The 26323-nt window shown below is 39.1% G+C and overlaps 1 protein-coding gene across 1 annotated transcript in view; it reads right to left on the bottom strand.

Annotated features, from left to right (window-relative positions):
* LOC135110895 (putative neural-cadherin 2) overlaps nt 1–15784 on the bottom strand; it is a 165265-nt gene extending 149481 nt beyond the window's left edge. Inside the window, exon 1 of the mRNA XM_064023524.1 lies at nt 15646–15784. The gene's annotated coding sequence lies outside the window, so the exon portion shown is untranslated. The remainder of the gene's footprint in view (nt 1–15645) is intronic.
* Nucleotides 15785–26323: the final 10539 nt, after the last annotated feature.

Raw genomic sequence — 26323 nt, 5'->3', positions numbered from 1 at the left:
AATGAAAGCGACGAGGCAAAGAGAGAGGAAAAAAAAAAGCATGGGAGGAAAAGAAAATAAATAAATGGAGAGCAATATACTACTACAGCGAAGCAAAGGATGATAGACAGTAGCGGAAGTGGGAAAAAAGAACAAAAAATTGGTCAGAAGTGAAAGCGAGGAGGTAAAGAAAAGAAACGAGGAGAAAAAAAAAACTGAAGATGGAGAACAATTAAATTATTAAAACGAGGCAAAGGAGTGACAGACAGAGACAGAAGTGAAAATTAAATAAGCAAAATAAAAAAAAAAATGCTGAGGAAAAGAAAGCAGTGAGGAAGGAGAGAGGAAAGAACATAAGAGGAAAAAAAGAGAAAAAGCACAACTTTGAAAGAACGAAGCAAAGAATGACAGAGACAGAAGTGAAAATTAATTAAGCAAAAAACGCTGCGGATAAAGAAGCGAGGAAGCAGAGAGGAAAAGAACATAGGAAGAGAATAAAAAAAAAGAGAAAAAAAGAGAGCAAGACTTTAAGAGAACTATATTACAATGTGACAAAGAATGACAGGCGAAAGACAGAAATAAAAAACTGATTAACGAAAATGCGCTTAGGAAAAGGAAGCAAGGAAATATAGAGAAAAAAAGAACATAGAAGGAAAAAAAAAAAGAATACAGAGAACAAGGCAATAAGAGAACTTCACTACAATGAGGGAAAGATCGACAGGAGGAAACTAAATAAAAAAAAAAATGAGTCGACAAAAAAAAAATGAAGAACCACAGAAATAAGAATATGGGAGATAGAAAGAGAAAAAAAAAACAGAGAAAAAGACCTTGAAAGAACTACAAGTAAACTAAAACGATGCAAAGAATGACAGACAAAGACAAGAGCAAAATCTGACCAAGCAAAAAATGCTAAGGAAAGGAAACGAGGAAGCAGAGAGGAAAGAACATGCTACAGAGAGAAAAAAGAAAAAGCAGAGAGCGGGACCCTAGAAAGAAGCAAAAGAATGGCTGACCTACACAGGACCGAAAACCAAGTAAAGCAGGCAAGGTAAGTAAGGAAAACCTGTATGGATGAAAAAAAAAACAAACATAAGACAGAAAGAATAGAGAAAAAGGACATGGGAGAGAGAGAGAGAGAGAGAGAGAGAGAGAGAGAGAGAGAGAGAGAGAGAGAGAGAGAGAGAGAGAGAGAGCGCAGAGCAAGATCATACGAGGCAAAGAATGGCAAAGAAAACGAAGGAACCCAAAAAAAAAAGCTGGTTAAAAAAAAAAAAACAGGAAGAAAAAAGAAAACACGGAGGCGAGAGAGAGAGAGAGAGAGAGAGAGAGAGAGAGAGAGAGAGAGAGAGAGAGAGAGAGAGAGAGAGAGAGAGAGAGAAAGTAGAGAGCAAAGAATAACAGACGTAAAACCCATATAAAGAAAAAAAAAAGAAAAGGAAGCCAGGAAGAATAGGGAAAAGACCACAGGAGGGACGAGGGACGATGAACAATGGACGGAAGGAGAAAGACAACCTGACCCAGCCTGAGGAAGCTTAAGTTAAGGAGGGAAGCGAGCTGCAGGGTTCATGGGACAACCAATTATAAAGCGTCTGACGGGCTTCCTCCGGCGGGCGGCGGCGGGAGGCGAGCACCGAGTAACGTCTTCCGCGATGGTCCAAACTTTGCCACTGGTTCCTCGGAGTCTCAGCCCCGTATTCTGCAACGCTCTGCTCTCTCACCACGACTGTTTTCAAAGGCCACGAAGATGATTGGTCGGGTTCTCAAGACTGTTTGCCCTTTTGTTAATGTAGAAATCTTGTTAATCTGTCAATAGAACCGTAAAAAAAATATACTTAAAATCCTGAGTCACTTCACCACGGCTATTTTCAAAGGCCACAAAGAAGGTTAGCAGGGTTTTCGATACAGTTTTTGCTTTTTATAATGTAGAAAGCTTATTAAACAGTCACTAGAAGATTAGCCGAGTTAGCAAGACTGTTTCTGCTTATGATAACGTAGAAATTTTGTTAATTAGTCAATAGAACCTCAAAAATCCGTCACTTCACCATGATTAATTCCAAAGGCCACAGAGAAGATTAGCCAGATTCTCAATACAGTTTTTTGCTTTTAATAATGTAGAAAGTCTATTAAACAGTCATCAAAACCAGAAAAGACACCCTTAAAAACCCGTGTCACTCCACCACGACTGTTTTCAAAGGCCAGAAAGATGATTGACCAGGTTCTCAAGACTGTTTGTCCTATCAGTAATGTAGAAATCTTATTAATCAGTCGCTGGAACCGTAAAAACATCCTCAAAAATCCATCAATTCACCACGCGTATTTCAAAGGCCACAGAGAAGATAAGCTGGGTTCTCAAGACAGGTTTTGTTTTTAATAGTGTAGGAAGTTTGTTGGTTTGTCTCTAGAACTGTAAAAACATCTTTTAAACCTTGTACCACTTCACCACTAATATTTTCAAACGCCACAGAGAAGATTCGTCGGGTTCTCAATACTTTGCTTTTAATAATGTAGAAAGCTTATTAATCAGTCACTAGAATCGTAAAAACACTCTCAAAAACCTGTACCACTCCACCGCGACTATTTTCAATGGCCAAAGAAGATTACCCCGGTTCTCAAGACTGTTTCTTCTTTTAATAATGTAGAAATCATGTTAATCTGTCAACAGAAACGTAAAGAAAAAACACACTTAGAAACCTGATTCACTTCATCACTACCATTTCAAAGGCCACAGAGAAGATTATCCGAGTTCTCAAAACTGTTTCTGCTTTTAATAATGTAGAAATCTTGCTAATGTGTCAATAGAACCATTAAAAAAACACACTTAAAAACCTGAGTTACTTTACCACGACGACTATTTTCAAAGACCGGGTTCTCGAGGCTGTTCTTCCTATCAATATTAAAGAAATCTTGTTAATAAATCACCAAAACCACAAAAACATCCTTCAAATCCCAAACCACTTCACCACGCCTATTTTCAAAGACCACAGAGATAATTACCCGGGTTCTCAAGAGTGTTTCCGTCACTAGAACCGTAAAAAAAACACCCTTAGAAACCAGTGTAGCTTCAACTAGAGCCTTTGGAAAGTAGTAAGGGTGCAGGCAGAAGCGTTTCAGCATATGGTCTTATGGTCTTCAGCCGCCGTGACCCCAGGCAGGTGGCGGAGGCTGCGGGAGGCGTGGCCAGCAAAAGAAGTGGCGCTGTTTGGTTCTCGTATCTTCCCGCCTTACGTTTTTTCTTGGCCCTTTCCTTACTGTGTGTCATGTTCCTACTGCATTATTCTCTCTCTCTCTCTCTCTCTCTCTCTCTCTCTCTCTCTCTCTCTCTCTCTCTCTCTCTCTCTCTCTCTCTCTATCTATCTATCTATCTATCTATCTATCTATCTATATCTCTTTCTCTCGTATCTTCTATTTTAATTTCCAGTTCGTTTTTCTTTTCTTCTCTTCTCACTTTCTATGTTTGATTATCTCTTCTTTCTCCTGTTTCATTTATATTTTTCTTCGTGTGTTTCTTTTTCTCCTCCTCCAACTCCTCCTCTTCCTCCTCTTGCACCTCTCCCTCCCCCTCCCTCTCCTCCTTCTCTTCCTCTTCTTCCTCCTCCTCCTCCTCCTCCTTCTCCTTTCATTTTCTTCAACCCCGCCTCACACATTCGCTCTTTTACTATTTTTTTTTTCCCGTCTCTTATCTTTTCCTCTCTTTGTACATCTTCCTCCCCCGTGTTTTCTGTTGCATCAATTTTTCCTTGTCTAATCTCTTCTTCGTCTTCTTTTACTTCATTTCTCACGTCTGCTTTCTTTCTGATGCTCTCTCTCTCTCTCTCTCTCTCTCTCTCTCTCTCTCTCTCTCTCTCTCTCTCTCTCTCTCTCTCTCTCTCTCTCTCTCTCTCTCTCCCTTCCCGCAATGCATCGTTTTTTCCTCCATGTTTCTCTTTTCCTCCGTCATCATTATTGCATCTCTCTCTCCACTTCTCCTTCTTTATTTTTGTTTTATCTCTTATTAGTTCTTTTTTTGCAATCTACGTCACCTTTAACGACGTTGCTGCCTCACCTCTGATCTTAATTTTACCTTAAATTCTACCTGTGTATGCCTCACATGTATGTACTGTATAAAAGCAAGTAGTGATAATAATGAAAAAAAATGATAATAAATTCAAGCTGAGAACATTCATATTGCTTTTCTTGCGTTTCCAGTACATTTGTGGGTGAGCGATGCATCATTACTAGGGGTACTCATCACATTCAATCACATGCCGCACTGTTTATTTTCTCTCTATTTCACCTTTTTTTTTTTTTTATTCCTCACCCCTCCCTCTCCTCTTCTCCTTCCCTTCCCTCTCCTCTTCAATCACCGCAGTGCTTATTCCTCCATCTCCTCTTCTCCTTCTCCTACATTCGATCACATCTCACACTGTTTATTTTCTCTCTCTACTTCACCTCTTTTTATTCATCATCCCTGCCTCTCCTCTTCTTCCCTTCCCTATTCTCTTCTTTCTCCCCAACCACCCTAGTGCTTATTCCTCCATCTACTCTTTTCCTTCTAACCATCCTTTTTTTTTCAGTTCCTCCATCTCTTCTTCTCAATCCCCAATCATCCCAGTGCTTATCCCTCCCTCTCTCTCCTCTTTCCTCCATGTCTAGCCCGGTCTCCTTGCACCTCCGCTTTACCAGTACGCCTAGCAGAGGTGTGGATGATCAAGTGTAAGTTCCTCAGGTATTCATAATCTCGCATCATTTAAAATCTCCCTATGCAACATTTTCCAATCCACCATTTATCTTAGCTAGCAACTCCTCCTCCTCCTCCTCCTCCTCCTCCTCTTCCAGCGTCACAGCCAGCGGAGGGTGTGGACTGTCCGTATTTGACCGGCGCAATGCTAGTCGAATATTCATCACACTTAATCATATCTCACACCGTTTATTATATTCTACCTATGCAACACTTTCCATTCCTCCATTTATCTTAGCTAGGAACTCCTCGTCTCCCAGCGGTAAGGCACGCAGAGCAGACTGTGGACTGTAGGAGGCTGATGCAATGTTCTCTGGTATTTATCACATTAAACTACGAGTACATCTCACACTGTCTATTTTCTCCTTATTTGCCTCTTTTCACTCATAACTCTCTCCTCGTATCCTCCCTCCCAGTGGTATACGCCCAGCAGAGGTGTGGACTGTTGACTGTGGGAGGCCGGTGCAATGTTCTCTGTTATTCATCACATTAAGTTACATGTGACACTGTCTATTCTCTCCCTATGCATCTCTTTTCAGTCTTAAATTTCTCCTCGTATCTTCTCCTTCTACTGTATACAGCCAGTAGAAGTGTGGGTGACCGACGCAACGTACTTGGTTACTTTGCATATCTGATCACATTTCACACTCTCTATTCTCTTCCTATTCACCTCTTTTCAGTCTTAATTCTCTCTCTACTCGTACCTCCTCTTCCTTCAGCAGAGGCGTGAAATGTGGGTGACCGATGCAACGTGCTCGGTTACTCAGCTCATTTAATCACATCTCACACTATCTATTCTCTCCCTGTTCACCTCTATTCAGTCCTAAATCTCTTCTCTTCCTTCAGCGGACGTGTGAACTGTGGGTGACCGACGCACGTTGCCGAGTATTCACCACATCTCGCCAGCTGAGCCCTCGCTCCCAGCCAAGATCTATACTATACCTCGCCCTCAGGACATTGTATCTATCCACGGCCGCGACAGGGAAAGCCGAGTTACGTAGCAGGGGGACGCACACGCACAAGAAGTAAAATGAAATAGAAGAAAATAATAAAGAGAAAAAAGGGTAAATAAAAAAGAATCGATATTGCCTCAGGTCAGGAAATACTTCACCGTTAGCAATCATCCGCTTTCCCCGATTACGAAACGTGGTGTGGTTGTGTGGAGCTGCCAGCCGCAGTGGTGGTCTGGCTGGCGGAGGAGCACAAAAGGAACGCAAAGGAACACAAAGGAAGAATGAACACTTAGATTAATATTGTTCGCTCTTATGATTTTGTGTGTGTGTGTGTGTGTGTGTGTGTGTGTAAACTCCAACGTGACAGAAAACTGATATTACGTAAAGGCGAGGGTGATAGGCTACATGCACTGTCCTATGTAAAGAGGCTTGGGGATAGCAAAGGCGAAGATTCACCCACACCCATCACTCCTTAACTCGGGGAGAAAGGCAAGGAGGACTGATTGTAGACTAAGGGATCTACAGTTAGTATAAACACACCTCTAGTTGACAACAGCTCAGGAACATAAACAAAACAACAAAACAACAAAACAACCAACAATATGAGAAAGCATTACCAGAGATCTCCCTGTGTCATCCTCGACCAAATTTCCCCGCCCCTCAACTCTCTCTCTCTCTCTCTCTCTCTCTCTCTCTCTCTCTCTCTCTCTCTCTCTCTCTCTCTCTCTCTCTCTCTCTCTCTAGACGACAAGCTGGGAGGAGCGAGGGTGTGTATCCAAGCTTGGCCTTTCTTCGGCAGCCCAAACGTCAACAGAAGGACGATGAGAGAGGAAGCCCCTGTCAGCGAGTCTTCCATACGATTGGTTTTTGTGGCGCCTGTCTGATGCTCAAGATCTAAGGAGCCTTTTGTGAGGGAGGGTAAAGAAAGGCACAGGAGTAGATGAATGGCTGGATAAGGTACAAGTAAGAAAGAGATGAGAGATGAGATGAGAGAGGTATAAGAAGTTTGGTTGCATAGAGAGAGATCTACGAAGCCATTCTTGTGTGGGGATGGTAAAGAACAGCACGGTAGACAGATGGCTGGATAAAATACGAGTAAGAAAGAGAAAAGAGAGAGAAAGAGGAAGATAAGTTTGACTGCGTGGAGTGGTCTGGAATTGCTGGGTAGGAGATACTGATGAGTGAATTAGTAGTGGTGGTAGTAGTTAGTAGTAGTAGTAGTGGTAGTAGTTTCTATTAAAAACACTTTACGTAAACCTTTCTGTCTTCTTCATTCAGTGTATTGGCGTCAGCATGTGTGTGTGTGTGTGTGTGTGTGTGTGTGTGTGTGTGTGTGTGTGTGTGTGTGTGTGTGTGTGTGTGTGTGTGTGTGTGTGTGTGTGTGTGTGTGTGTGTCTGCCTGTCTGTCTGTCTGTCTACGAGCAAAACCACTAACTACACACCACACCCCCACCCAAAACAAAAAAAAAATAAAATAAATAAATAAATAAATAAAATAAAATAAAATAAAATAAAATAAAATAAATAAAACACACCACAACCTGAACGACTCCACAGCTTCAGCACGCCCGAGTTCATGTTGAAGTGGGAGGCAAAACATTCACTAACTGCGTCCTGTAGCAATTAAGGCACATGAAAGAAGCTGAGGAGCGTGCACCCGCCAACCTCAGACGTGAGGTGGACGTGTCTGACAACTCTCAAGGCGGTGCTGGCGCGGAAGGCGATGGTTGTGGTGGTGATAGTGGTGGTAGTGGTGATGTTGGTGGTGCAGATACAAAAGAAGGGGAAGGAAAGATAAGGGAAAAGCAGTGTAAAGAAAGGAAAGGGATGGAAAGGAATAGAGAGAGAGAGAGAGAGAGAGAGGAAGGAGAGAATGGAAAGAAAGTGATAAATGCAAGGAGGAGGAGGAGGAGGAGGAGGAGGAGGAGGAGGAGGAGGAGGAGGAGGAGGAGGAGGAGGAGGAGGAGGAGGAGGCATACAAAGGAAAAACAGAAGGAGGAAGAAGTGGAGGAAGAAGAGGAAGTACAAGAAGAACAATTACAAGAACAGCAAAACAACAACAACAACAACAACAACAACAACTAACCTAACAACAACAGCAACAACAATGAGACAAAGGACAACAAAAAAAAAGAAAAAGAAAAAGAAAAGAAAAACCACCAAGAAACAACACAAGAACATAAACAACAACAAAAAAAACACACCACCACCACCACCACCAACCACCTTTCGTTAAGTTCCTCCACCCACACCGAGATGAAAGGCGCGTTTTAATCATATGTCAGATTCACTACCTCCATCACCACCACCAGGGCGGAAAGATACACTGAGGACGAGGAGGAGGAGGAGGAGGAGGAGAAGGAAAAGGAAGAGGAGGAGGAGGAGGAGGAGTGGGGGGTTCAAAGGCCAAGGAAGAACCATCACTCTGGGTAAGTAAAAGAGATTATAATGGTTTCCCTTGCCAGAAGCGAGAATACACCATGATTATTATATTTTCCCCTCACCCCTTTGGACATTTATTTTCCCTTTGCTTTTTTTCCTGTTTTTTTTTTTTCCTTTGGGTAATTTATTCGTGTATATTTTTCTTCTCGACTTTTTTCTTCATTGGTCATTTTCCTTATTGGCATAACTACCTGAGAGAGAGAGAGAGAGAGAGAGAGAGAGAGAGAGAGAGAGAGAGAGAGAGAGAGAGAGAGAGAGACACGGAAACAGAGAAAGACAAAAAGAAAAGACAGAGAAACAGAGAGACAAAGAGACAACGACACACACACACACACACACACACACACACACACACACACACACACACACACACACACACACACACACATCACTCTTTCACACCCATCCACCCACCGCTAAAACAGTCCACACCCTGACCCCAAAACCCCCCCCCACAAAAAAAAAACACCCACACAGTCCACCAGAAAACTAAAGAAGTCAACCATTAAAATAGAAAAAAAAATAGGAACAAAGAAAACGAGTTGACCAGAAAACAATTGGTGAATACGTACATTAAACCGAGGGAGAGGAGGACAGGAGGAGGGCAGGAGGACACCCGCTACCACCCGATAGTCCGAGATAGCGAGGCAGTGTAGGCAGTGCAATGGGCTGGGCTAATTAACGAGGGTGTCCGGAGCTGGTGGCGCGCGGCAGGTGAGTTACGTGTTTACCTCAACTCGCTGCCAAACACCTGCCGCTGCCAATGATGCCCCGGACACACAGCTGCCTGTTTGTGTGCCTGTGTATTGCCCTTACATGTGTGTGCAGACTGATGGGTTTGCCTTCGCGTTGGGCTGTTTGGGTTTGCGTGGGGATCGGAGGGCAAGGGTGATGAATAGATGCGTGTCATTAGAGTGGGGGCTGTTTGAGTGATTGGGTGGGATGTGTGATGTTTGTGTGGTAATGTGGGACTGTGTGGAGGGTGTCTGGGTGATTGGGAGGGGTATATGTGTGTGTGTGTGTGTGTGTGTGTGTTGTGTGTGTGTGTGTGTGTGTGTGTGTGTGTGTGTGTGTGTGTGTGTGTGTGTGTGTGTGTGTGTGTGTGTGTGTGTATGTGTGTGTGGGATGGGGATTGTGGATTTTTTTGGGGGGTGATTGGGTGTGTGATGTGGGGTGTTTGGGGTACTGGGTGGGGAGGTGTGGGTGTGTGTTTAGTGGGTGAGGGCGATATTTGTGGATGGGTGAATGAGTGCGTGAGTGTCCTCCTTGGTCAAACCCGTCTGTCTGTCTCGCTTTCCTGTGTGTTTGGGTGCGTATAAGAGGGGGATATGTGTATGTGTGTCTGCCTCTCTCTCTCTCTCTCTCTCTCTCTCTCTCTCTCTCTCTCTCTCTCTCCTCTCTCTCTCTCTCCTCTCTCTCTCTCTCTCTCTCTCTCTCTCTCTCTCTCTCTCTCTCTCTTCCCCGGGCCGGCATAAAGAATCTTGGGGTATCGAAGAAGAGCGACTGTTATGTTAGCGCCAATAACGATAACTGTTTCTGGTGAGCAAAATATGAAGGCCGCAGCGATACCAGATCGAGGTGGGGACTTACTTACCTAATATATTTCCACCGCCACTACCAGCCAATGTACCCCCGTTTTCCTTCACTCCCTCCCCCTTCTTCCTCCGACTCCAACTAAGAAACTCAAACTATGAAAAGATAATAATATAAAGTAAGAAAGTAAAATAAAAAAATGAAGGATACAATAAGTACAGCAAGAGCAACAACAGCAACAACAACAGCAACAACAACAACAACAACAACAACAAAGGCCAATACAGTTAGTCGTGATCGCAACGGAAGATTAGATAAGTGAATAGCTAAGGATATTATGTACGTAAGTGGGCAAGTAAGTAGGTCTCTCTCTCTCTCTCTCTCTCTCTCTCTCTCTCTCTCTCTCCTCTCTCTCTCTCTCTCTCTCTCTCTCTCTCTCTCTCTCTCTCTCTCTCTCACATAAAGGGACTGCCATGAATAGACTTGATGGGTTCTCGGAGCGTCCCTTACGTTCCTATGTTCATACTTCACGTCTTCAAATTGCTTTACGGGTCCCTGTGAACCATTCCAGTCCCTGAGGAGAGGCGTGGCTGTGATGGTCGCGTCCTCCTCACTGTGACTCCCCGTACTGACTGCCACCTTGCAACACCGAACTATAAGATTAGAGAAATTTACGGATGAGGATAAGTGGAAATAGTAGTTGCTATAGGTTTCAGAAGCCGTGTTACATTTTTTTTTTTTTTTTCAGGAGTAACTCTAATAAACTGATGAACTGAGATCGTATTTTGACAGCTTGCGTAGGCCTGATGACTTCTGACGGTTTTTTATGTTCTAATGTTCTTAGTTCACAAGTACTTCACGCTATCTTTCCTCAGTCGCATCCCGTGTACCGTACCGCAGCTTCCCTCTCACATTACGTTCTTAACTCTGAAATACTTCACGTCACCATCGCTCGTACTCCATCCCGCGTATTACAGACATCAATCCGTGCCTTCCCCCCTTCGTCACTCACTACTGTTCTAAACTCTCAGGTACTTCACGTTTTCTCACTCGTAATCTATCCCGTGTACCGTAGCTTCCCTTTCATGTTAAGTTTTGACTCACAAGTACTTCACATTATCATCTCTTGTACCCCACCCCGTGTACCGCAGACATCAGACAGCCTTCATTCCTTCGTCATTCAGTGGTGAGTCCTGGCACAAACTCCTACTGGCTTCTATATTTGTCCATGGCGAATTCTTTCCCCAGACAGTAACATGTGAGGCCGGTAAGTAAAATGGATCTTGTTATATACGGCGGGTATTATCTCTATGGCGGGGCTGCAGTTCGCCTCATTTCATCGCGCTGCCATTGGCCCGAGTCCAGCCGTGTAAATAGAAGCAAAAATAAATGCGTGCAAAAGTTTGGTGCGTGCGGACAGTTGCGTGATGACTGATGGAGCGTTTGGTCTGTGTGGCGGCGACCAGACGTCAGGTATTACTATGTTATCTGTCTCTCCTCTTTGTTTATCCTCTTCATTATTCATGGGAAATGATGATAAGGGGACCATCGAACCAGTGTGTGGTTCATTTGTGGTTCGGAGTGCTCCGTTCGAAATCGATTCAAAAGCACCTGCCTACGACTTCAACTGTTGCAGAAAGGGGAATAATCAAGACGGCTCAGAAAATAAAGTGGCCGTACTACAGGATCTGTGTGTGTGTGTGTGTGTGTGTGTGTGTGTAGATGGGAATGAAATAATCTTTTACTACTTATTTAACAATTAACTGATCTAGCTTTACCTATTTTCTTTTTCCATTTACTTATTCACCTTTTTCTTTCTTTTTTTTTCTCTATTTATAGGTCGATGTTCCTAATACATAAAAATAAAATATTACAAAACTCCCCCAAAAGTCTTTAAGTAACGATTATCACCTCAACTGTCCAACACTTCATGATCAAATTACGGCAAACTGACTCTGATCCACCTTGACAACTACAATGGCGCCTATTCTTGTTTTCTCGTTGTCTTATTCAATCACCAAGATGTACCCTATGCATTTCACGTTCTCTCCTCCCCTTCCGTTGATAATTATTGATCTAAACTCCCTGTAACTCATTTTCGTTCAATCTCTTTTAATGTCTGTTATTTCTTCTTCTTCTTCTTCTTCTTCTTCTTCTTCTTCTTCTTCTTCTCCTGCTTCTTCTTTTCTTTCTTTCTTCCTTTCTCTTTTTCTTCATTTCCGTACTTCCTTTTCATTGCGTTGTCTTTTTTTTTTCTTATTCATCTTCTTTCTTTCTTTCTTTCTTTCTCCTCTTCCCATTTGCATCCTTTCCCTTCATTGTGTCTTCTTCTTTTCTTCTTCTTCTTCTTCTTCTTCTTCTTCTTCTTCTTCTTCTTTATTTCTTACTTTCTTTCTTTATTTCTTCTTTACTTTATTTCCATCCTTCCCTTTCATTGTGTCTTCTCCTTTTCTTCTCTCTTCCTCTTTTCCTCTTTTTTTCTTTTCTTTTTTTCTTTCTTTTTTCTCCTTTTCTTCATTTTCATTCTTTTTCTTTTCATTATGTCTTCTTTTTCTTTTTCTTTTTTCTTTCTTTTCTTTTTTTTTTTTATTTCCATCCTTCCTCCTTATTATCTTCTTATTCTTTCTTCTTCTTCTTTCTTTCTTTCTCCTTTTCTTCATTTTCATCCTTTCTTTTCATTGTCTTCTTTTTCTTCTTCTTTTTTCTTTCTCCTTTTCCTCATTTCCATCTTTTCTTTACATTGTGTATTCTTGTTTTTCTTCTTGTTCTTCTTTTCCTTTCTTTCTATCTTTGTCTCCCTTTCTTCATTTCCTTCCTTCCCTTTTCATTGCGTCTTTTTCTTCTTCTTCTTCTTCTTCTTCTTCTTCTTCTTCTTCTTCTTCTTCTTCTTCTTCTTCTTCTTCTTTCCTTTTTTTCTTTCTTTTTCTCCTTTTCATTCCATCCTTCCCTTCCAGTGTCTCCTTTTTCTTCTTTTTCTTTTTCCTTCCTTCTTTCCTTCCTTCCTTGCTTCCTTTCTTCCTTCCTTCCTTCTTTCTTTCTTTCTTTCTTTCTTTCTCTCGTTTCTTTCGTGTGTTCTAAGAATGGAGACAAAATTTGAATTATTTTTTTCTCTCTCATATCAATAACTGACCTCAGCTCCCACATATTTTCATTCTTTTCTCGATTTTTATTTATTTATTTATTTTGCCTTTCTCTAGTTCACAAAATATATAAGAAAATCTATAGCGTACGATTTCCTTTCCCTCATATCACTACCTGGTCTTCACTTTCACTTACTCTCATCCTTCTCCCTAAATTAATCTATTATTCATTGATTTATTTATTTCTGCTCCCTCCTCGCTTCTCTCGTTCGTGTGGTAAAAGAAAGAGAAAATCTAGCTATGATTTTCTATTTTTCTTGGTACCCCCAGCAATATGAGGTTACCAGGCTGAGTGAATATAAGCTTTATATGCTTTTTTACATATTCAAGCTTTGTTTTTAAATTTACTAACATCCTTACTCATTTTAGCATTCTATAAGGGGAAGGTCCATGACTGGTTTCAATACCCTCTCTCTTAAATCCACGTCCCTGTTTAAATTCATACTGTTCTTCCTCTGTTTCTTACTGTTTTTTTTCTTCGTTTTTTTTTCTTTTTTCTGATATCATAACGGGTTTCAGTACCCTATCACTTATTTCCACATCTCTGTTTAGATTCATCCTTTCCCCTACCTTCTTTCTTTCCCCCTCCTTCGTTTAGTACATGAAAAGGGAAAACAAAAGTTGATAAATGTTTAAAAAAATTTTTTTTTACATTCATAATTTATCTTAATATCATATCTAATACTTCCACAGTCCTCTTTAAATTCATTCTTTTTCTCCTTACTTTTTTTTTCCTTTTCCTTTCTCTCCCTCCTCGTTCACGTAGTATAAGCAAGAAGGAAAACTAAACTTGATATATGGTTAACATTTCCCTATATTTATTTTTTTTTCTAATATCTACAATGGGTCTTAATATCCCATCACTTATTCCCACAATCCTCTTTAAATCCATCCTTTCTCTTCCTTTTTTTCCTTTCTCCTTCCTTCGCATAGTATAAGAAAAAAGGAAAACAGAATTTGACATACGGTTCTTCCTTTTTCTGACTCTTCCTACGTTTCCATTCCTCAACATCTTGACAGGAAGTACACCGCCTCACCACCTTCCCTTCCCTCCTTTCTCTCCTTCCTGCTCTCTCTCTGGTTCCCCGCCAACGCTGACCTCCGTCCCTCACCACTTCTCTCTCTCTCTCTCTCTCTCTCTCTCTCTCTCTCTCTCTCTCTCTCTCTCTCTCTCTCTCTCTCTCTCTCTCTCTCTCTCTCTCTCTCTCTCCAGCGCTGACCTCTTCCATTGCTCCCTCGTTTGGCGGTGAAGGAAATGTATTGCACCGTTCAAGTCTTCATAGGCCAAATTTACATAACAAATTATTCTTTTACACTTGAGATGATGGGTGTTATACTGCTCTCTCTCTCTCTCTCTCTCTCTCTCTCTCTCTCTCTCTCTCTCTCTCTCTCTCTCTCTCTCTCTCTCTCTAGGTGGTGGTGGTGATGGTGGTATTGGTGATAGTGGCACTGTTATAAAGCTAATATTTACGACGATCACGGCAGTAATAAACATGCCACAAATGAAAAATGCTCACCACATCACTCTCAAAAACCCTGCCAAGGAACGCGGGAATAATAAATTTGCCTTGGGGATGAAACCTAATTCAGAGTACAACAGGCGGGACACAACGAAATTTCTCATCGTGTACGTAGTAAAGTTCGTCTATAAATTTTTTTGAAAGCGACGGGGAATTGACCTTTCTCTCTCTCTCTCTCTCTCTCTCTCTCTCTCTCTCTCTCTCTCTCTCCTCTCTCTCTCTCTCTCTCTCTCTCTCTCTCGTTTTCTCCCTAAAAATTTCCATCCAGCGAGTCAAGTCTGTCCTTATCAAGAGCTCTTTTCGTCCTCTCTCTCTCTCTCTCTCTCTCTCTCTCTCTCTCTCTCTCTCTCTCTCTCTCTCTCTCTCTCTCTCTCTCTCTCTCTCTCTCTCTCTGGAAGAAGGTTGAAGTTACATAATGTTTGTAGAGAAAGGAGGAGGGAAAGAAGGGGAAAAAAAGAAAATTTCAGCAAGAATAGAACGTTTACAGCACCAAATGGAAGAAGAAGAAGAAGAAGAAGAAGAAGAGAATGGGAGAAAACACTTCGTTAAGACTGGGCCGCATGATTCGTTTAGGATAGAGAAAGAGAGAGAGAGAGAGAGAGAGAGAGGAGAGAGAGAGAGAGAGAGAGAGAGAGAGAGAGAGAGAGAGAGAGAGAGAGAGAGAGAGAGATTCACTTTCTAACACAACACACACTATATATTACATTCTCACAATAACCACACCATATTTTTTTTTAAGACAGATTTAAAAGCCAAAAAAAAACTGAGACTAAGGCCACTCATTAAGATTAGTTGGGTTTTGAACGCTCTTTGATTTTAAATACTCGTACACATAATCCTTGCTGTCACCAGGATCACGAAAACTGTGGAATAAGAAAACAAGTAAATTTCACTACAATCTGTGAAAAGAAGTTTGGACAAAAAGATGAGGCGTTTACGAATAACGGAGGTGTGCAATGGGTGAACAAAAGCACAGTACAGAAATATCTTCGCTACCAGATGACGTTGACGAGAAAACAAATAAATAAACTTAACGTGAAATAGCAAAAAGATACTAGTTAGTAACACCTCATAAAAAAAATAAAAAATACATAAATAAACAAAATACATGTGTAGATAAATTTACCATATGTGTTATTAATGGTACATCCTACACGTAAGAACTACAATATGTAATTCCCTCACCCTCTTAAACTCACTCCAGCAGGCAGGCCAGTGCAGAAAGACATATGGAACAATGCTGGCACGGTACACAAGTAGAGGGCTAAGTACCTAAGTATATATGTGAATAAGTAAAATAAATGAATAAAATCAGAGTCAACAGGCAGCAGTACAGTTCCCAAATTAGTTCAAAAACTCACCGATAGAGGGCGGCGTTAGGTTACTGTCTTAAAGTGCCACTTGTACACTCGGCCTTTCTGCACCTTCTCTTAAAGTTTTGTGTTCTTAATAACAATAAACACATTTGCGAATAGCAGGAACGGAGAGAGAGAGAGAGAGAGAGAGAGAGAGAGAGAGAGAGAGAACCTGTATGCACCCATCACAAGCAGGAGAATCACTGGGTCTAGTACCTTGAAATGTTTCGTCTTTCGCTCGTCCACTCCTAAAAGGTTCTAGTGAAAGTTTCAAAGATTATATCGATATTTTCATGACTAAAGCTTAACGATAACTCTGCATCACCAATAAAAATAGAAGAACACCATTGAGAACACAAATAACCATTGCTATAGCCTTTAAAAGCAGTCCTTCCTCGAGCCCCAAACGTTCCAATACTCGAAGTCTGAATCGTAAACAAAATTCTCGCAACCTATAACAGGATCTTGTGGAATTTGCGGTTCTCGTAAATATTTTGCTGAATATAGTTAGACAGCCATCCTGCATCACCAATGGAAATAAGAAAAGCAACCCCAAGAACTCAAAAACCATCTCTGTAGCCTTTGAAAACACTCCTGATAAGTATCAAAGCGCTTCAAATATGCGAAGTCTTGAATCTTACTACTACGAACAGGCTGTCATGAAAGTTACAAAGCTTACATAATCTTGCATCATTAATGGGGAATAAGAAAAAAAAAAAAAACACCGCGTAGAGCTTGCTTAACCTTGAAAATCAGTCCTTATTAGAATCAAGGCGCTTCAAACACACGAGGCTTGAATCGTGAACAAAGCACACGTCGTAATATTTACTTGAGGACGGGCTATTCATAGCAAGACGCAGGGTACGCTCCTCGTCTACAAAATTACCGGCATCAAATAAGCCATGAATAGTAGGTGAAATATGAGGCACTTCAGCGTGCATTATATTATTTTGAATGGCGCCGGTTTGTGTGGGAGGATATATTCCCTCGCTGTAAGACGGAGACACGGGGTTAGGTTGTCAGCGGTTGCCAGATGGTGTCGATATTTCCTAATAGTTTAACAGTTTATTGAAGAAAAGCAAGAATTTACAAAGAGATGAAGAGATGAGATAGAAGGCAAAAGAAATACATGCAATAGTAAAAGGATATACAGTTGCCGGGCGGTCCCTTGAGTAGGCTAGCACAGAGTATGATGCTGCAAACTTCAGTTCCGTGAGTATTTGAAACACTTGAAACATTTACGTGTATTCATCATTTGAATTTACACGTGCATACCAACTTTAACATGGAACATGATTTAATTTTGCCAGATATATCATGTTGTTGAGATTTCCTTTTGATAAGCTGAATAAGACGATGCAATCTTGAGTTTCCCGCAACCGTTTGAAACATTTGAGATATTTGCAAGTATTCATCGCCTAAATTTACAAGTGCATACCAACTTTAATTTAGAACACGGTTTGATTTTAACATATATTACAGTGTCGAGATTTCCTAGAGTTGTTTGCCAGAATACAATGGTGCAACCTTCAGTTCCCATGACCGTATGAGACATTTGAAACATTTACGAATATTCATGACCTAAATTGAGAAGGGTTTACTAACTTTAAATACACGATTTGATCTTTCCTTTTTTTTATTTTTTTATCCCCCTTTTAACCTTGCTATTGTGCTATTGCTTCTAGAAGTTTATTGAGTAGATAAGTTAGATAACGTGATGACTTTATGAAACTAAAGGAGACAAACGAAACACTTTTTCTCTTCCCTCATCAACAAGTCTTCTTTTCTTGTTTCGTCTGTCTACTTTAGTTTCATAAGGTTACCACAGTTACGAAGGATAGGCGTCAAGGGGAATAGAAGGAAATAAGAGATGGTGTGTGTTAGGAGACTGAGGGATAATAGTGCATGATTATTGTGGATGAAAATTAAATATATATTATGAGAGTTACCCTTCCAGATATTAGTTTTACGACTATTTCAATAGATCTACCGATGCTCCAGCTGACGTGGTAGTACTGTCGTAAGAGAGAGAAGAGTGTCTGGTGAGGCGAGGAATTCTGCCCCAAGTGGAGTGTAATATGAGTGAAATGGTGCAGCAAATAAGGAGGGAGTGGGATGGTGTTGCTGCTGGACCGTGTAAGGAAGACAGCACAACCGAGATGATTGTGATGGTGAGAAAATACCTACTAGTAGAAAAGAAAAATGTTATATTAAGAATTATCATTATGTATTTATTTGTCTATTTCAAAAGTGAAGGAAAAAAGGAAGAAACCCTCCACTACTTTGCTGCCAGTGGTAAAATCTTAACCAGAGAAGAAAGTCTAATACTGAGCACTGTTTCTTTTTCCTTTTTCCTTTACTTTTCCAAGTTTCATTTTATATAAGAGATACTGATAGTGATACGAAGGCTTGACTTAAAAGGAATCACATGTCACCGAATCTTTCAAAATCAAGATCAGAGTTTGTGTGCCCACGACATGTGCATTGATTGACTGCTTGATTGAGTTTATTTAGTAAGTTTATTTAGTCCAGTTAATTTCCTTAAATGATGTAACCAATGTTAATTCGCACAAGGATAACCCACAAACGTTTTCTGCAACTAATTTCCAGTGTGATCCAAAATAAATGAGGCAGTAGTCAAACAAAGGAGTTAGCATGTCCTATCACAGTCCAGAAAATTATATATATATATATATATATATATATATATATATATATATATATATATATATATATATATATATATATATATATATATATATATATATATATATGTTTTTTTTTTTTTTTTTTACTTTAGTTTCCCAAGCGAGTTTTATCTGAGACTGCAAGCTCGAGGGTGAGGAACCTCAAGTGTTTACCGTTACCTGACCTCACGTGGGAGAACAAGGCAATAAATCTGGCAGTAGAACGTGAGAAGAGAGACTAAAAATGTGGAAAAAACGACGCGTCTTGTTGATACTGCAACGGAATCTGAAACGAGAAATAAAAAGCAATAATAAATAAATAAATAAAAGGGTGAAAAAGCAACATATATTACAATGGAATATGAGACGAAAAACTAAGATGTAAAGCGACGCATCAAGTTCTTATTACGGCAGAATGTGGAATAGGAGTGTAAAAGGTAGAAAATAATGTACGTATCAAGGATGCAAAACGAAAGACTATAAATAAAAAAAGCCATGTTCAGATTACAAAAAGAATATGTGGGTAAAGAAACTAAAGGTAGATAATAGTGTTCACAATCAAAGTAGAATGCTGGGCAGATAACGAAGAGGTGAAAATAATATGATGTACACGTGTTTCCATGTTCGTGTGTTCTGTTTTGTGTTGTTAGGGTGCGCGACGTTCTTATGATAGCTAACAGAACGTGAGATCGGAAATATAGATGAATAAATAAAAGGTGAAATTAAAAAGTGGACAAAAACACAAAGGCCATTTAGAATTCTATACAAGAAATAAAAAGGTAAGACAAAAATAAATAGAAAAAAAAATGAATTCACATAATCTTCATGTTGCAGCAAATCATGAAACCAGAAAAAAATATATAACATTCAAATTTTTTAAAGTTAGAATGTAAAACGAGAAACAAAAAGCGTAAAAAAAAATGAAACGATGGAAAGACAAGAATAAAAAGTAAAAAAAAATAAATAAATAAGTAATAAAAAAAAATCTTTCAATATACAATAATCACGATCCTTCAGAACCTACAGTAGAGAGGCAGAATGAGGTCACGGTATGAAATAAAATAAGATCAAGTGAAATTATATAACATAAATCACTCACCGGATGCAGCGATTAATTAACTTACATTCATTCATCAGAAGTAAATATACACTTCTTCTTAATAACCTGATAATGGCACACCTTTTTAGAACACGTGATGCATTTCCGAGTCCCACACTTCTCTCTCTCTCTCTCTCTCTCTCTCTCTCTCTCTCTCTCTCTCTCTCTCTCTCTCTCTCTCTCTCTCTCTCTCGTACACACAAAAAATGTATCGGGAAATTGCACAGAAGTCATTGAAGGGCAGAGCAGCAAATTAGATCTTTTATTACTCGTGCAGCGAATAATATTACAAAGGGTATTTAGCATAATTAAACGTGTCCTCATTAGATAAGCACCACGGCACAGCTACTCAAAAAATAAATAGATGAAATAAATAACTGACTTGCTTTTTTAAATTTACAGTAGGATTTTAAGAATGTTATCTGTTGAAGGGACTGAGTTTGAAGGATGATAAGTTGAGGGTAGCTAAGTTTGAAGGATGTTTGTTTGTTGACTGTTAAAAGAGACTTAGTTTTATGAATGTTGGCTGCTCAACATGGAGCATTTACACATTTCATTCTCTCATCAGGATTGTTTTTTAAATGCCACAGAGACGATTAGCAGGACTCCCATGGTGTTTTTCACATTGCTAAGGGAGATCTCTTCTTAAATCATCACTAGAATCATGAAAACATCCCTGAAAGCCACCACAGCCTACTAAACGAAATCGAGATGGGACGCTGAAGTGTTTGAGAATACTGACTACCACACGTGTGTTTTTGAAGCGAAAAAAAAAAAAAAATCTACTTATTTCCACATCTATGAATTTGTCTGATCTTCGAAACAGGATTGTCTTAACCCTATTCCTGCGATATGAAACAACAGCACCAAAAGTCATGCATGAAATCTTTATAAGCGTCTGCAAAAAAGAAGGGGTTAAAAAGAATAGATTTTGCAGTTTCTAGCCTGGTTAAAGATTGGAGGATGCTGTATAACAAGTAAAGATGTCTCACAGTGATTAGTAATTAAAGAAAGACGTACCAAATAGCAGTCAAAGGGTTAATTAACATTTCACTGCTATTCGGCACCTGGTTCAGAAATAACAAACCGCTGTAGGACATTTTGTTTCCACCTGCCTCTACGTATAGCCACTTCTGAATATTATACAAATAGAAATTGAAAAATCCATTGTCGTCATTTTCATTCTCTCTCTCTCTCTCTCTCTCTCTCTCTCTCTCTCTCTCTCTCTCTCTCTCTCTCTCTCTCTCTCTCTCTCTCTCTCTCTCTCTCTCTCTTATTCTTCTTATTCTTCTTATTCTTCTTCTTCTTCTTCTTTTTCTTCTTCTTTCCTGTAAATGGCTGTAAAAGTTTTGTACACTTCTTTCAATGCTGGGAATTATTGCATATCACACTGAAAGGGTTAAGGTATTGAAGAAAAAACATAAATTTCCCTACGCCCTCATACACTCAGGGAACGTAACTCAGTGGCCAGAGTAAGTCAGTTTCCATGCAATATATATTTTGTAATTTTCCGTCTCCCTCTTATACTGGATAACATTTTTTGCACGTGTGTAAGTCCAGGTGCTGCGTGGCATGGGGAAAAAAAAAATGTTCGTTAGTGTTGTCGTTCCCATGTTTTCAAATGCACATGAAAGGAATTCCAGCCACTTACTGCATCCGCAATTATCCGACTTGTTCGTGCAAACCGGATTTTTCTAAGGGTTCTGGTTCTCTCTCTCTCTCTCTCTCTCTCTCTCTCTCTCTCTCTCTCTCTCTCTCTCTCTCTCTCTCTCTCTCTCTCCTACTCTGGCTCATTTCTTTATAGTTTGTATTTATTTGTATTTTTTTTTCTACTCTACATTTCTCTCTAAACATTTTCGTTTTTTTTTTCTTTCTCTATTTCGACAAATTTTGTATATCTCTTTTCTTCTTTCCAAATTTTCTCATTTATTCATTTATTTACAGTTGTCTTTTTATTTCTAGTTGTTTTTTTTTTCTATTCTCTCTAGTTTCCTGGATTAATTTCTTCCTTTTTTATTTATTTTATTTTCTTTATTTGTTTTTTTTTTCCCCATTTTTCTTTTTTTTTTTTTCATGTCATTTTAGTATATGTTATCCATCGCTATTAGTCAGCATCAACTTCTCTATTCCAGAAACATAAATTTATTGCATGCATATTCAGTGAATAAAAAAATAAAAAATAAAATGAACCAAATAAATCCACACAAACTGCCCTCGTTTGAATTTCAGTTCTTTTTCATTTCTCTCTCTCTCTTTCTCACCCTCTCCTTCACTCTCTTCCTCCCTCTCTCTCTCTCTCTCTTTTGCTTGTACGTTTTCTGTTTGTCACGAGAAGGAAGGAGGAAGTTTGCAGGAACAGCGCGCGGCACATAAACCCTTTGACTGCACTGGTTTCCCCTCAACCTCGATTCGACAATACGATACTTATTACTTCATTTAGTTAACCCTGGACAATTTTTCCTGGATATCTTAAATGTTTGAATCAATAGCTGACCGGATCTCCCCTTAACTTAAATCCTTTCTGTACTTCTGCTGTTTCTTTCTTTGTACGAGTATTTTTCTCTCCATACTGTTTTTTTTTTTTTTTTTATGATAATATGACCTTTATTACTTCACTGGAATGATTCAAGGTGATTTTACTGAAGAATATAGATGTTTGAACTGAGACCTGATCGGATCTCCAGTTGACTTTAATCTGTATTCCTATTATTTCTTTCTTCGTTTTTTTTTTTTTTTTTTTATGGGGTTTTCAAGGATCCAGACAATTTGGCTGAAGAACGTAGATATTTGAACTAACGGCTAATCTCCCCTCAACTTTTGTCTGTATTTCTGTTATTTCTTTCTTTGTCTCTTTTAATTGGGTTTTCAAGGATATTGTCATGGTTTCAGTAATAGTTTGTTGAGGTTTTTCCTTCGTCAGTGGGGAGAAATCGCCATGAGAACCACACTAATAACCTCTGTGGTGTTTGAAGATACTTCTTTTGAGACGGTAGGGCGTTCAGGAATATGAGCCACTATTTTACGGAATATTGGAACACATGCAGTCAATGATTTGAATCTGTATACGTTTGTGTTCTTTTTGCATTTCGCTGAGTAAAAAGTGGCAATAATTCAGTCCCTCCCTCCAATTACTCTCTCTCTCTCTCTCTCTCTCTCTCTCTCTCTCTCTCTCTCTCTCTCTCTCTCTCTCTCTCTCTCTCTCTCTCTCACAGTTTCACATATTTGCCAAGTTTTATTATATACAGAATAAAAAGTGAGAGAAACATGCAAACTGTCACTTTTTTTTTTTATCTGCAAGTCAGTCAGTCATTCAGCTCCTAAAATAAAAGCTATTTCCCCATAAGGTTGAATATATATATATATATATATATATATATATATATATATATATATATATATATATATATATATATATATATATATATATATATTGTATGCGCATGTGTATATTGTATGTGTATAGAAAGACTGTTACCCTGCTAATTTAAAAAAAAAAAAAAAGTTAGAAAAATAGTCTAGATGAATTGCTCTATTTATGAATGAGACACAAATTGGTTATTCTTCTCTGAGTTTAAATGTTAGTTCGTCTTTTAATCATTATTGGCCCTTTTGGGGCTCACCTCCACCAAATACCACGGCAATGGTTCAGCCACTCATGTCATCCAACACAAGCTGAAAATTATCAAAAGGAAAAGAAAAAAAAAAAGTTAGGTAGAGAAAGATAAAAACAAAATAAAAAACACAAAAAATGTATATATATATATATATATATATATATATATATATATATATATATATATATATATATATATATATATATATATATATATATATATATATATATATATATAAACGTTTTACTAGAGTGTCGATGATGATGAAAATCAAGAGGTAAACTATGAAAACAAATTAGTAAGAAAAGGTTTGCAAATGAGAGAGAAATGATTGGAAATAAGAATGCAAGTAGAAAAAAAAAAAATATATATATATATATATATATATATATATATATATATATATATATATATATATATATATATATATATATATATATATATATAAACATCACAATTAATTCTCAATTCCAGTCAATCAGTCACTGTACAAAATGGGCTGTATGTCCATTTCCTTCATCAGTCAGTCAGTCAGACAGTCAGACAATCACTTACTCGTAGACACCAAAGCAGACAGTCAGTTAGTCAGTTGAGTGGACTTAAATGACACAAGGTTTTATGAGCTTTCGTCACTCAGTAGATGATGGGGTTCAATATTCAAGGAGCTTCAGTCAAACACTCCTGCTCCTTCAGTCATATAAAGAATAATCTAGCAACTAATCAGTGAGTGAATGAGCAAGTGGCTAGTGAATGAGTGAAAGACTGACTGATTGAATGAAAGTGGTTTATCATATTAGTTAATTAGTGAATGACTGACAAACTGACTGACTACAAAACTAATTGACTGGAGAAGTCGATCAATCAGTCATTTTCTCAGTTAGTCAGTAATTGATGAGTAAGTGAGTCAGTTAATTATACAAAGACTGGGTGAAAGAATCAGTGAATGAATCGGCCAACCAATCATTCAGCCAGTCAACCAGTCAACCAAACACTCACTCACACACTCACTCACTCACTCACTCACTCACCCAATCAGTCAATCAGCCAATCAATCAAGGAATCAGTTTCTCTTCCAATAAGCAACGCAACAAAACAATCAAGACGTTACATCAACCCACCACCACTACCACTACCACCACCAGGCCGCATCCCCCGCCCCCATTTGCTCATTCAGTCCATGGCTCCCACAGTATTCAGTCAGTCAGCAACAGGGCGCCTCGTCTTGATGGCACGCTACTCTAAACATTTTTCTTGGTTTTTTCTACTGCCCAAAATTGGATTCTTGAGAGAGAGAGAGAGAGAGAGAGAGAGAGAGAGAGAGAGAGAGAGAGAGAGAGAGAGAGAGAGAGAGAGTAAAGTGAGGCAGAAGGTAAAGCAGAGCAGGGAGATAAAGGAAAGAAATGGAATGAAGGAGAGAGAGAGAGAGAGAGAGAGAGAGAGAGAGAGAGAGAGAGAGAGAGAGAGAGAGAGAGAGAGAGAGAGAGTAAAGTGAGGCAGAAGGTAAGGCAGAGCAGGGAGATAAAGGAAAGAAATGGAATGAAGGAAAGAGAGAGAGAGAGAGAGAGAGAGAGAGAGAGAGAGAGAGAGAGAGAGAGAGAGAGAGAGAGAGAGAGAGAGGAACAGAAATATAAAGTTGTATAACCAAGAAAAAGATTATGAAAACAAGAGTGTATATATATATGTGTGTGTGTGTGTGTGTGTGTGTAATGAAAGACATAACGTGTGCCCAGCTAGAGAGAGAAGAAAAATAAAAAGGAAAATTAAGGAAGCTGACGAGGAAAAAGCACAGAAGGAAAAAAGAAAAGGGAAGGGATGAAAGGAAAGAAAGAAAGAAAACACACAAGATGGATAGGACAGCAGAAAGGAAGAGCTAAAAGACAGGAAGGAAAAAATAAGATAAAAATAGGATAAGGAAGATGGAGTTAAGAGAGAGAGAGAGAGAGAGAGAGAGAGAGAGAGAGAGAGAGAGAGAGAGAGAGAGAGAGAGAGAAAGTGTGTGTGTGTGTGTGTGTGTGTGTGTGTGTGTGTGTGTGTGTGTGTGTGTGTGTGTGTGTGTGTGTGTGTGTGTGTGTGTGTGTGTGTGTGTGTGTGTGTGTGTGTGTGTGTGTGTGTGTGTGTGTGTGTGTGTGTATGTGTGTTTGAAACGTTTCGTATTTTATTAAATTTTAGTTAAATTTTAGCGGTTTTGCTGTATTTTAGTGTTTTGTGTTAATGTACATCTAATTTTATTCTAATGTTGAAAACCTAGAGCTTTTAAATCGTTTAGTGCTTTATGTTCTCGTTCGTTCAGTTTCGTTCAGATCTGGAGTATTTTTATCTATTGTATCGAATTAAAAGGAAAACTGTTTTATTTGTATGAACTGCAACTATTTTCTCAACTTTGTTAATGATGATTTTTACAATTTTAGTGTCGGGGTCCTGTATATGTCTTCCATTGTGAGTTGTGGTCAATAAACCTATAATAATAATAATAAAATAAAGTGTGTCTGTCTGTGTGTGTGTGTGTGTGTTTGTAAGTGTGTGTGGGAGGAAACAGAGAGAGAAACAGTGCTAAAGACTTGGAGAAATTGAGAATGACCATACAGGGAGGGGGGCAGAGACAAGGATTAATGAACTACCAATATACAGAGCACGAGGTTCCTTGCAAGTCAAGAGAGCACGGCTTGAAAATAAGAGCAGAGTGGGAAGGGGGCGCCTGACACTTAAATGATTGATGCTCTGATGTCGAAAGTGCATTATGGCCAAAAACTCACATGGATGGATAGGTGGGTGGGTGGGTAGGTTGGTGGACGGGTGGATGAATGGATGGATGGATGGATGAATGAATGAATGAATAGGTAGATGGGTGAGTGGAAGGATGGATGGATTTATGGATGCAAGCTCATATTTGTGTTCTAAAATCCACGTAAATAGGTACGTACAGTGTCTCCACGTAGTGATGCCAAGAAGTTTAATGAATTTCGTGTCTATTAGTCGAATAACAATTAATATATGAATTAATAGACTTCTTTACAGTAAGAGTTTCATAAAGACTCAAATTAACTGTAGATTTTATAAGAGGATGTAGCCAGTCATTTCCCTAAAAAAAAAAAATAATCAAGATTACTTTCAAAATCACAAAGAGAAAAAAGAAATCAACTATTTTCTTTAATCTTACTTTAAGAATTTTTTAAAACCGAATAACAAAAACTCAAATTTTTCCCCTTAATCACCTCCATAAGAAATCTGAGGAATACTTTCAGAACCACTAAGAGAAAACGAATCTCTTTTTTTTCCCTGAATCA

Source organism: Scylla paramamosain, chromosome 2 (genome assembly GCF_035594125.1).
Source record: "Scylla paramamosain isolate STU-SP2022 chromosome 2, ASM3559412v1, whole genome shotgun sequence".
Taxonomy (NCBI): domain Eukaryota; kingdom Metazoa; phylum Arthropoda; class Malacostraca; order Decapoda; family Portunidae; genus Scylla; species Scylla paramamosain.
This window is presented reverse-complemented; position numbering and strand designations above follow the sequence as displayed.